Source organism: Dama dama, chromosome 18 (assembly GCF_033118175.1).
Source record: "Dama dama isolate Ldn47 chromosome 18, ASM3311817v1, whole genome shotgun sequence".
Lineage (NCBI taxonomy): Eukaryota > Metazoa > Chordata > Mammalia > Artiodactyla > Cervidae > Dama > Dama dama.
In genome coordinates this window covers 92503691-92517495 of record NC_083698.1, presented here as the reverse complement: position 1 = coordinate 92517495, position 13805 = coordinate 92503691, and the positions used below count along the sequence as shown (strand labels likewise).

At 36.1% G+C, this 13805-nt stretch overlaps 1 protein-coding gene and 1 non-coding gene across 5 annotated transcripts in view; both read right to left on the bottom strand.

Moving 5' to 3' along the window:
* Nucleotides 1-13805, bottom strand: part of EXOC4 (exocyst complex component 4) — an 809489-nt gene that overhangs the window by 728556 nt on the left and 67128 nt on the right. The window lies entirely within an intron of this gene.
* On the bottom strand, nucleotides 7579-7792 carry LOC133073237 (small nucleolar RNA U3). The gene has a single exon (XR_009696937.1). It is a non-coding gene; the product is annotated as a small nucleolar RNA U3 (small nucleolar RNA).

Below are 13805 nucleotides of genomic sequence, written 5' to 3'. Positions count from 1 at the left end.
TGACATTCCAAGAACAGACATTTTAGTTACTGGTTTTGTTTTACACATAAAGAACTGGACACCTCAGGCTGCAGAAGTACTCCATCCTGCAAAACCAACCTCAACAGTAGGAAAGTACTTAGCGGCCAGGGAGCCATCTAAATGCAGCATGACAGAGAGGGAAAATGAAGCAAAACCTCTAAGCAGAGCTTTAGGCAGGAAAAAAAGTAGTAGAAATTCAGCTGGGACAGAATGATCTTCACGAAAGAGCACATGAGTCACAGACAGGACATATCAGAGGGCCACCTAAACGTCACAACTTGCACACGTGCTGAGTGATAACGAGTGCTAGGTGATAAGGTACACGCAGTTGAAATCAACAAGCCCTAGACTACATGGCATACAGATACTTATATGCACACTAATATGACAGATAGCCTATTAAAAATAACAAATAAGCAAGGTATGAAAAATAAAATGCCACAGCCCCAAATGGCACATTTGCTCACAAAATTATCTGTTTGTCTCCCGAAATCTCCTAGAGCATAAACACTGAACAGAACCAATATTAATTAATTTATATTATCTATTTCACTTGCATCAGCTGAAAATTAAAAGGCGATTCTAAAGAATAATATAATCAGCCATGAAGACTCATTTAATAATCACAAAAACCCAGTGAGGTCAGATAGAATTATTGGTGCTTCAAGGAAAAAGCCTTGTATAAAAATAATTTAGCTGAAACTCAGCAAGTCTTCACACCACCATTAGAACAAAATACACATATTTCAAAATTGATAAACCCTAAATCACTTTTTTAAATTAATTATTTTACTTTACAACATTGTATTGGTTTTGCCATACATTGATTTGAATCCGCCATTTGTATGTACCTCTACTGTTATAACATGTATTCAGTGTTTTAGAACACTTTAAAATTAGAAATACTTTATACCTTTCCCAATACTCTTTTCTTTGATTTTTTATATTTACTTTTTTTTTCTTTTTCCTTTTTGCTGAGGACCTTATCAAGTGAGAACTTCTTGAACTTGGTTTAGAAGACTTTAACCTATAGGACTGTGTTAAATGTTAAAAGACTGACGTCTTTTAACCAATTCTTTCTACTGAAATATTACTGGTCCCAGTTGTTTCTTTTAGACATACACATATTACTAAACAGGCAAACAGATAACACAGGGCAGACAGATACGCATATATATCTACACCTCAGTGGATATGTGGGATCGTGGAAGGTGGGTTTAACTAGGATACTATGGTAGTCACAAAAGAATTAACTAGATGCTATCTAAGGTCTTTTCAAGCTCTATCATTCCCTGATTCCATTAAACCATAGTTAACTCTAGGTATCTCTGGTTCCAAGGCCTACAGCTAATTGTAAGAGCCCATTTAGTAACAGACAAACAAGGTGAATAGTCCATTTATGCAGCTAAATATCTTATAAAAGAAAACTACTTTTCAGTTCATCAGTAAATATAGAAAGCAACCTAGACCAGTCCCCGGCTGCTTTATTTTTCTCAGTATGTTTGGTAAGAAGATAGGTAACACAGGCCAGGCCTATACGCATGTCATTAAACTGCAGAAGGTTAAGGGCCCTGGTAATACACTTTAACCTTTTATTGAATATGCCATTTTATTTATCGTTTATAATTACACATGTCAATTAAGGCATAAGAGTTAATGGTAGTGTTTCCTATAGATGTCACTCCTTACACTACGCAGGGTCCATAAATTATGTAAAGTTCATATATATGATTTCAACCTATAGAGTTTACATGCTATATTCAAGAACATTGTCCCTGTTTAAGAGAACTATCACTATTAATCAGAATTCAGCATTTAAAAAAAACCTTCAAAAAAATTACCAAGCCTAATTAGACCACAAAGTATCAACAGAATTGCACATTGTCAATGTTGCCCTCACTGTTCTGAGCCTAGCCTCAGAACATTGACAATATTCTTAAGGGGAAAACAAGAAAGTTACCGCTTAAAAATAATTCTTATGCTTCTGATCAACCAAGCACTGTAAACTCATATCTAAGATACACAATCTGCTCAAAACTCAATTATACATAAAATATAAGAAATTAAAAATAGTTAGCTCAAAATTGACAACATCACCTCTGCGGACAAGAAATGCAGACAAGTGGAGCCAGAGTGTGTGTCCAATGAGCTCTGGGTGGAGAAGCACGCAAAGGCAGGCAGGATTTGGCCCACGTAGAGCTAGAGACTTAGCACGCTCCAGTGGACAGCTGAGATGACAAAAATCCTTTGAAGGCTGCAAGCACAGGACCAAACCAAGCTCCAGACCCACTCTGGTAGGCTACTGGCCTCATCAAATCCTTATCCTCCATTTATGCCCCAGTGGAGCGACTTGGTCAACTACTTATCTTAAATACTATTGGGTTCACCAATGAAAAATTACCTCTAACATCTTTTATTCTAATTAATGCACCCACTGCTGCATATTGAGAGAGCAATATCTGATGCACTGGTTGCCTCTGGAGTATAGAATCTTGATTAGGGTCTTTCAAATGTTAACTAACTACCCCCAGAGTGTGCATTCCTGATTAAGGTACTTCAAAACTGTTAACTAAGCACCCCTAAGGTGCAGATTCAATTACTTTAAAGAAAACTACAGACAATATAATACCCCACTCCTGAAAGGAGGCTGCCAAAAGCTGTTGACAGCTGATGCTACTGGGGGCAATCATTTCCAAGGAGCTAGAAGATTTTACAGCCTCAGCATATGGATAGTTTCAATTCAGAGGTGAAGATGGAACCACACATTGCATTGAGTTTTGAAAACACAATGAACATACATTGATCCTTCCATAGTGAAAGTGGGCTGAGGGGAAAATGATGGTATGTTTGGAGAGAAGGTAGAGTGGAATACTGTTAGGATAAAAAACAAAACTAACATCTGTTGAATCAATTTCATAGGTGATATAAAACACTCAGTTCAGTTCAGTCACTCCATCGTCTCCGACTCTTTGCAACCCCATGGACTGCAGCACACCAGGCTTCCCTGTCCATCACCAACTCCCAGAGATTATTCAAACTCATGTCCATCGAGCCAGTGATGCCATCCAACCATCTCATCCTCTGTCGTCCCCTTCTCCCCTCACCTTGAATCTTTCCCAGCATCAGGGTCATTTCAAATGAGCCAGTTCTTCCCATCAGGTAGCCAAAGTATTGGAGTTTCAGCTTCAGCATCAGTCCTTCAAATGAATATTCAGGAATGAATTCCTTTAGGATGGACTGGTTGGATCTCCTTGCAGTCCAAGGGACTCTCAAGAGTCTTCTCCAACACTACAGTTCAAAAGCATCAATTCTTTGGGGCTCCGTTTTCTTTATAGTCCAACTCTCAATGCACACATGACTACTGGAAAAACCATAGCTTTGACTAGATTGACCTTTGTTGGCAAATGTCTCTTATTTTTAATATGCTGTGTGGGTTGGTTATAAATTTTCTTGCAAGGAGCAAGTGTCTTTTAATTTCATGGCTGCAGTCACCATCTGCAGTAATTTTGGACCCCAAAAAAATAAAGTCTCTCACTGTTTCCCAATCAATTTGCTGTGAAGTGATGGGACCAGATGCCATGATCTTAGTTTTCTGAATGTTGAGCTTTAAGCCAACTTTTTCACTCTGCTCTTTCACTTTTATCAAGAGGCTCTGTAGTTCTTCACTTTCTGCCATAAGGGTGGTATCATCTGCATATCTGAGGTTATTGATAGTTCTCCCAGAATCTTGATTCCAGCTTGTGCTTCATTCAGCCCAGCATTTCTCATGATGTACTCTGCATATAAGTTAAATAAGCAGGGTAACAATATAAAGCCTTGAGGTATTCCTTCCCCTATTTGGAACCAGTCCACTGTTCCATGTCCAGTTCTAACTGTTGCTTCCTGACCTCCATACAGATTTCTCAGGAGCAAGGGCAGGTGGTCTGGTATTCCCATCTCTTTAAGAATTTTCAAAAAAAAAAGAATTTTCCAGTTTGTTGATCCACACAGTCAAAGGCATAGTCAATAAAGCAGAAGTAAATGCACATTATATTGCCTAGAGCAAAAAGGATGCCCCTTTGGGCAAAGAGTAGCAATCAATGGAGAAGAGGCTACTAGAAATGTAACAGAGATACAGGATAAGAGACAAGGAACAGATGAATAAATTGATCGTTTATATTAATACTCACTAAACTTTATTAGGCTACAGTCTGCTGTTAATGTATGATTTTGTAAGTTCAATCGCCCATAGAGATAGAATGATATAGTAGAAAGAACAAAAAGCTTGGCATCACTTTGAATTATCATGTCTAGTTGCATGTTCTCTCCATTTCTTCAAATGTGAAGAGGAGATAACATTATCAAGAGAATTGTGCCTATTAAATGAGATAATATGAACACCAAGGCAAACACCAAACATTTTAAAAATAAAAATGAATTTTTAAAACCTCTAGCTTTACTAACACTTCAGGGTTCCTGAAGACAAGGATGGTGGCTTAGATCATAATCTCTCAACATTTCCTCCAGAAGCAAAAGAGAACAATAAAAATAAACAAAATTTCAAAAAAACCATGCTTTCAGGATAACCTGAAATACAGAAATTGCCCCAAATTCAAAATAACTAGAAATAAAAATACGAAGAAAAAAAATCATCTAATCCCAGGAAGTGTTATATTATGCTCCTCTCCCACCACTTCTTTGCCATAAGTCTTTGTTACAAGCAAAAGTATACTGTGAAAAACTAGAATAAAGAAATTTAAAGAGAGTTAATGATGAATCTAAAGACTGATGTAGAATCAAAGTTTTAGAAAGACAAAGTCAACCCTGAGTTTCAAAACTAAAAAGGTATACAAGCAGATCACAGCTTGAACTATAGGGACTTAAAAGCAGACATAATTTGAAAGAGCAGTGTTTGAAACACACAGCCTCTGAGAGAGAAATGAGACAAAAAGAGATAAAAGCCTTTGGCTATGGGATGATGAACAGGAGAGTCATGATTCAGAAAGCAAACAAGCTTACCCCACCACCAAAATAAAAGGTCCACTAAAGACGAGAGTGAAAAGTTGGCTTAAAACTCAACATTCAGAAAACTAAGATCATTGCATCTGGTCCCATCACCTCATGACAAATAGATGGGTAAACAATGGAAACAGTGAGAGACTTTATGTTTGGGGGGCTCCAAAAATCACTCCAGATGGTGACTGCAGCCATGAAATTAAAAGACGCTTACTCCTCGGAAGAAAAGCCTTGACCAACCTAGACAGCATATTAAAAAGCAAAGACATTACTTTGCCAACAAAGGTCCATCTAGTCAAAGGTATGGTTTTTCCAGTAGTCATGTATGGATGTGAGAGTTGGACTATAAAAAAACTGAGCACCAAAGTATTGATGCTTTTGAACTATGGTGTTGGAAAAGACTCTTGAGAGTCCCTTGGACTGCAAGGAGATCCAACCAGTCAACCTTAAAGGAACTCAGTCCTGAATATTCAGCAGAAGCACTGATGCTGAAGCTGAAACTCCAGTACTTTGGCCACCTGATGCAAAGAACCGACTCATTGGAAAAGACCCTGATGCTGGGAAAGATTGACCGTGGGAGGAGAAGAGGATGACAGAGGATGGTTGGATGGCATCACTGACACAATGGACATGAGTTGGTGATTGACAGGGAAGCTTGGCATGCTGCAGTCCATGGGATCGCAAAGAGTTGGACACAACTGAGTGACTGAACTGAACTGAAATAAATGAATCTGCAGTTTTCTGTAATGACAGAAGAGGGAGGCAATGAGCTAGGAATCCTACAAAACACGCCACTAATATCATAAAAAAAATGAATAGAAAAAATAATGAACACATTCTTGTGAGAGTATTACAAAAAAAACCCAACAGACATCAAGAGGAAAATTTCATCCAACAAATCAGCATGAAGCACAAGAAATCTGGGTAATAACACTCTAGGTGGAATTAATATACTCAAACAAGAATTTGGGGATATGAAAAGCCACTTTGAGTCAAAAATCGAAAAATTATGACAGACACAGACAATCAAAAGCAAAGTGTGAAAGGAAAACTTACAAAACTCAGGAAAGAGAGGGAAGAAAAAGGCAATAGTATCTCATACCTCAAGAATACAATACAAAATATGCAAGACAGAATAGATTGAAAAGATTTATTTGATAAAGGATATTGAGTAAATGCAGGGAACCCAAGTGGAGGATAAAAAGGAGAATAAGAAAAAGTAGTAGTAGAAATAAAAAGATGAAAGAGAGAGTAGTAGAAATGGAAAACAGGCAAAGAAAAATAGAGTGATAAAGAAGAAAAGTAAACAGAACATTTAAAATTGTAAACCAGGAAAACTTACAAAAAAAAAAAGAAAAAGCTGAATGCATAAAATGAAACAACAGCCCAGTGGGTATCTTGGAAAATTAATACCTAAAGAAATCAAGACTCCAAGGCACATCCTACTAAATCTTTTCAGTTCCTAAGACTAAAGAGAAATCTGTAAGACTTAAAAATCAAGGAACTTTAATAAGTGGAAAAAAACCTGAGGTATCAGAAATTTCAAAAAGCACTAAAAGAAAAAACTGCAATAGTATTTTGTAAAAATAATAATAATAATAATTTAACGTGTAACCTAAGGAATTTGTATCCCCAAGTGGCCCTTTAAGTATCAAGGCTCTAGGAAAAAGAAATTAAAAGTTTTCAAATAAAGAAACTCTGCATCCATGACTCCTCAAGGACTATTTTAGACAATGAACTTACTTCAACCAAGAAATGACTAGGAAACTTGAACAAAATGTCTATTTGTGAACATTTAGAACATTTAAATGTAGATTTAACACAAAAACAAAAGTTGTGGAAAACAACTACATGAAAGTAGTATGCTGTAAAAAAGTAAAAATATGCAACTAAAAAAAATGGCAGAAGAAAAAGAGAAAAGTAGAGCAAGTTGATTGTTTATTATGGAGGCAAAAGATGGAAACTAAAGTATACCAATAAAAATAGAGAAATCTGAGAGTAAAGGTTTAACCAAAAAAAAAAAAAAAGTGTCTAAGAGCATTTTCTTAAAAGTATACATTAAAAGACAAACACTGGGTGGGGGGCGGGGGACTTCCTAGACAAAAAATTTCTGTATAAGTAAAATAAAAGAACACATATCTTAGAAAGAAACATAGCATACATAATACACATATTTACAAAATACTAAGATACAGTTGTGACAGAAGACATCAGTCACATCAATATATATCAATGGATTCAACTCATCTATTAAAAAAAGGTTTTAATTCAGCTTACAAAGCAAGGCCAAACTATATATGCTATATACATACTAAAGCCAATTTAAAAAGACTAAAAATACCGAATGAACAGTTCAGTTGTGTCCGACTCTGCGACCCCATGGACCGCAGTATGCCAGGCTTCCCTGTCCATCACCAACTCCCAAAATTTACTCAAACTCATGTCCATTGAGTCGGTGATGCCATCCAACCACCTCATCCTCTGTCGTCCCCTTCTCCCCCCACCGTGAATCTTTCCCGGCATCAGGGTTCATTTCTTTTTTTTTTTTTCTTTTTTTTCAAAACCACTCAGATGGTGGCCTCTCCCTCTTACTCTCCCAAAGGAAGAGAAGAATGATCATCAGTGGCCAATGGCAGCTGCAGAAGCAACACCAAAGACCGGCTCCATGCTCAAGAGAGAACACTGCATCTCCTCCTCATGGTTTCGGGTGCTCTACACAATCAGAGAAACTTCTCTAGTAACAAACTATAGAAATGATCCCTGAAAGTATAGTCTTCAGGGTTCATTTCAAATGAGCCAGTTCTTCCCATCAGGTAGCCAAAGTATTGGAGTTTCATTTCAGCATCAGTCCTTCCAATGAATATTCAGGAATGAATTCCTTTGGGATGGACTGATTGGATCTCCTTGCAGTCCAAGGGACTCTCAAGAGTCTTCTCTAACACCGCAGTTCAAAAGCATCAATTTTTCGATGCTCAGCTTTCTTTATAGTCCAACTCTCACATTCATACATAACTACAGGAAAAACCAAAACCTTGACTAGACGAACCTTTGTTAGCAAAGTAATGTCTCTGCTTTTAATATGCTGTCTAGGTTGGTCATAACTTTTCTTTCAAGGAGCAAGTGTCTTTTCATTTCATGGCTGCAGTCACCATCTGCAGTGATTTTGGAGCCCCAAAAAATTAACTCTTTCACTGTTTCCACTGTCTCCCCATCTATTTGCCATGTAGTGATAGAACCAGATGCCATGATCTCAGTTTTCTGAATGTTGAGCTTTAAGCCAACTTTTTCACTCTGCTCTTTCACTTTTATCAAGAGGCTCTGTAGTTCTTCACTTTCTGCCATAAGGGTGGTGTCATCTGCATATCTGAGGTCACTGATATTTCTCCCGGCAATCTTGATTCTAGCTTGTGCTTCCTCCAGCCCAGCGTTTCTCATGATGTACTCTGCATATAAGTTAAATAAGCAGGGTGACAATATACAGCCTTGACGTACTCCTTCCCCTATTTGGAACCAGTCTGTTGTTTCATGTCCAGTTCTAACTGTTGCTTCTTGACCTGCATACAGGTTTTTCAGGAGGCAGGTCAGGTGGTCTGGTATTCCCATCTCTTTCAGAATTCTCTTTAAGAATTCTCTTTAAGAATTTTCCACATTTGAATGAACAGTATGTCAATCAATAAGCGTTAACCACATCAATGAAGGGCATTTTTTAATGCCAAAAAGCACAATTCACAAATGAAACCACAACACACGACTATTCACATACCAAAAAACAGCAATCACCATTTTTAAACAAAAACTATAGGTGAGTCAAAGAGACATAGAAGAAAAACACTAAAAATAAAAATGGAGATAGACAAACAACATAATGAGAATTTCACAAATATACATCAAACTCCTCATCTAATAGAGAAAATGCATCTTCTTCTCAAGTACCCCTGGAATATTAAAAAAAAAAATAACAAACCATAATATATTAAGTCACAAAGAAAATGTAAGTTCTATAAATTAAAAATATTACAAGCAACATTCTCAATTCAACACAACAAAGCTAGAAAATATTAAAAAAAAAAAAACCACAAAAGACCCTTTCATCCTTAAAATTCTTTTACTAAAAACACTTGGATCAAAGGAGAAATAAAAACTGAAAGAAGACAATCTTTGTAAATGATATGTATCTATGGGATACATTTAAAGTAGTAATGAGAGAAAATTTTCTATCACTAAATACTTTTATTAGTAAAAAATGAAAGAATTAAAATGCATGATTTCAGTTTCTAGTGCAGGAAAAGAATAAACCAAATGAAAGGATGAAGAAGGAAAGAATAAAAACATAAAGGAATGAGGTAGAGAACAAAAAAATGGACCTAATCAATACATCAAAATTCTTATTATTTCTTGGGAGAAAAAACTAACACCAAAGACAAACCATTAGCTACTTTGATCAAGAAGAAAAGGGAAACAGCACAATTAGATGACATAAAGGAAACAAAAGAATTTTAAAACAGTAAGAAATACTTCATAGACATCTATATAAATGAGTTCAGTTTAGTCACTCAGTCGTGTCCGACTCTTTGCAACCCCATGGACTGCAGCACACCAGGCTTCTTTGTCCTTCACCAACTCCCAGAGCTTGTTCAAATTCATGTTCATCGAGTCAGTGATGCCATTATTCTATATACATTATTCTATGTAAATAAAATTGAATAAATGAAATCAATAATTGCCTAGAGAGATACAGATTATTAAAATTGATCCCAATAGAAACAGAAAGTTTAAACAGAACAATTCACACTGATGAAACAAAGTTATTGAAGAATAAAAGGTAAATGTATTAAAACATACCAGATCCAAAAGGTTTCACAAAGAAATTCCTAAATCTTCAAACACCAGATACTCCCAGAGCTCCATAGACTGTTTCAGAGCATTGATAAATGAAAGACAATGTCCTAATTCCTTTTATGCAGCAAATTATTACATTGAAACCAAAATCTAGTATGATTTGGACCACAGGCCACTATTACTCATGAACATGATGCAAAAATCCTAAATAAAATATTAGCAGACAGAATTCAATACTACATTGAGAAAATAATACAGTATGATCAAGGGCAATTTATTCTAGTAATGAAAAATTGGTTCAATATTAAGAAATCCATTATTGGATATTAATAGATTAAAATTAAAATTTTTAAATGGATAAAGACAAACAAGTTGGCACTCCATATCCATAAGTTTCACATCCAAATTCAGCCAACCGTGGATAGAAAATAAATTCCAGAAAATTCCCAAAAGCAAAACTTGAACTCAGATGCATTCTGTCAACTATTTACATAGCATTTACACCACCTATAGTATAAATATAACATATATGCGCTGGGAAGCCAAAAGATACCTGTGACTCTCTTTGCTGTGGTGGTCTGAACCAAACCCACAATATCTCTGAGGTATTTCTGTATTTATATTCTGTATCTTTTTCCTGTTTGTTTTCATACTTATATGAGTGTGTACATATAAGGGTATACATGTTGTACATGTGTAAATGTAGATTATATGTATTGGGCTTCCCAGGTGACTTAGTGGTAAAGAATCCACCTACCAATGCAGAAGATGCAGGAGATGTGGGTTCTACCCCTGATCTGGAAAATCTCCTAGAGAAGGAAATGGCAACATACCCCAGTATTCTTGCTAAAAAATTCCACGGACAATGGAGCATGGCAGGCTACAGTCCTTGAGGTCGCAAAGAGTCCTACACAATTTAGTGACTGAGATGGCACTGTTTCTATATATTGATTTGTATGTCTGTTTTTGTCACAGTACCACACTGTTTTGATTACTGTAGCTTTGTAGTATTGTCTAAAGGCTAGGAGGATGCTTCCTGCTTTGTTCCTTCTTCTCAGGATTACTTTGGCAATTTTCAGTTCAGTTCAGTTGCTCAGTCATGTCCAAGTCTTTGCAATCTGGGGTCTATATATTTATATACGTGTATATGTTATATATAGTATTTGCATAAACTACATTATTTAATACAGTTTATACATTAAAAATTAATATATTTTTAGTAAACAAACTTTGGTCTTGCTTCATTTTTCTATTTAGAAACATTTGAACTATTAGTCCTATTCTGTCCCCTTGTATATATTCCTCAAATCTACTTCTGGTCAATCATAGAAATCAAAGGTACTTAATAAGAGCAAATGCACGGATGCCTCAGAAACAGTTATATTTAAAATACCAAGGGAGACCCTATCAAAAGGACAGAAGTAATACAAAAGATGTCAAGATTTTGGAGAATCAGATCTTCACTGTTCTAAAAGTGACATTTGAGTTCCAAAAAGAGGAGCTTCATCTCCTTTCTGTTAGGATTCATAGCTCCCAACCCACGAAGAAAATTTTTTAAATATTGAACCCCAAATTCTTGAGATAAATATCAAGTCTCAGAACAAGGTCTGATGAAACAAAAACATCAAGAAAACAGCAGCAAAAGAAGAAAAAATAATTTCATTTGTGCTCTCTTTATGTTTTATTGCTTAACCTATACTGGTACCAGAAAGCAAGGGAGAGAAAAGTCCAGTTTCATTATAGTTATATTCACAGCAATCCCAGCAGGAGTGTGAATAAAATGAATAAAGAAGCCACAAATGAAATGCCTGTGTACCTTGGGAGTAATTGCTCAGTCAGAACGTTCCAAAGGCAATTTGCCAAATAAAAAGACATACTGAGAATCCAAAAGCTTAAACCAACATTTTACTATAATTATTGGCTTTTCTCCACACTTTTTTCATGCTTCTACTTAAGTTATAGTTGAATGACTACATCTAAATTAGACATTAGTTTCCCTGTACATTGTAAAATACTGTGACTGATGAGAATAATAGTAAAAAAAAAAATGCTTGCAAAATACATCCTTTACGTATTTAGAGTGAGGATAGTATGAGGCCAGTCTCCAGCAAATACCTTTTTGGTTGAACCTGGACCACTCACTCAGCATCCCTGAATTCAGCTTCCATATTCGTAAAATAACACTTGATTTTTTGTAGTATTTTAAAAATAACACTTGATTAACTAGAGAGTATAAGCAGTTTTTCATATATTGACTAATATAGCTGTCCCTTTATGCAAACTGCCTGCTCATATTTTTGTCTATTTTTCTACTTGTTTATCTTACCGATTTGTAGGGATTCTTTATATATTCTTGATATTTTAACATCTGTTAGATAAATGTCCATCTTTCCATGTATACAGACTCTTCTGTGAATTGCCCATTTGCCCAGTTCTTTATTATGCCATTGCTTTTCTTCATGATTACGTAGGAAAATTAAGTGAATGCTAATCATTTTTCTCCTTATATGTTACTTGCTTCTGCCAATCTGTGCCTGGAATTTGCATCTTATAATTAAAAGTTTTATTTTTAATTAGATGATGCAACAGACAGATAATTCCATACAATTTTATGATAACTTAAATATCTGGAAATACACTTAAATATGACACAAATATAATAATCATCATGACAGTAACAGTACCTGCCCCAACAACCTCTTAGGACTGCTCCATCAGTTGAATGATGTATAGTATCTTACTAACGGTAACATGTAAACTATAATAGAACACCTCTCACATAAAAGTCACTCACAACTCTATCTCTAAATAAGACATGTGAAAAATAACTCATTCACAAGCCACAAAAATTCTCATGTAATTAATAATAATTGAAAGTTCTCAGAAATCACCTGCATCTTTAATTTATGGCACCCCAATGGGAGATCTGTTCTACCCAGGGATTCCCTATTGCAACTTCCTCTATAGAAATGTCAGCTCTAATGGATTACACCCTCAATCCTACTATTTCACAAGATGAGAAGGGAGCTTTAAGAGCCTATGCTAAATTCCCTGCTGAAAAAGACTATTACTTTCTAGGCTGACTTGCAGAGCACTTCACAAATAGATTCTCAGGACTTACTGTCCATTATTTAGAATAAGACAAAATTTCTGTCCTTTATTATAGTATATTTCATCAGCCCCACACTTTTATATGTACTTATTAGAAACATTTTATGCAGTTCTCTACATAATTTACATTTTTCTCATTTATACAATTCCCTTTAATAATGTGACCCAGATTAATATCGTCCTAAAAACGAGAACTGCAAAGACTTCACACATCATTTCAAGAAAGTCAAATTTTTATATATTGGCTTCCAAAAATAACTTAGGTCAGAAAATAAGTACTTGCAGACTGTGACAAGTAAAACGGGCCCTGAAACATTGTTGTTGCTTAGTCACTAAGCCATGTCTGACACTTTTGCAACCCCATGGACTGTAGCCCACCAGGCTCCTCTGTCCATTGGATTCCCCAGATAAGAATACTGAGGCTCTAGAGGGTTGTCATTTCCTTGTTCAGGGAATCTTCCTGACTCAGGGATTGGAGCCCCATCTCCTGCATTGGCAAGCAGATTCTGTACCACTGAGCCATCACCGGGGAAGCCATGAAAGATATTCATGAATAATCCCCAGAATCTGTGGATATGTTACTTTACATGACAAAGGAGACTCTACATGTGATTAAGGTTAAGGATATTGAGAAAGAGAAAAGATCCTTGGTTATCCGGGTGGGAATCAATTTAATCACATGGTCCCTCAAGAGAGGAAGAAGGAAGCAGAAGAGTGGGTCAGAGAGGTATAAGGTGAGAAGAATGCGACCCACTGTCCCTGGCTGTGAAGATGGAGAAAGGGAGCCTGCCACAAGTCAAGGAAAGCAAGAGCCTCTAAGAGCACGTAAAGGCAAGGAA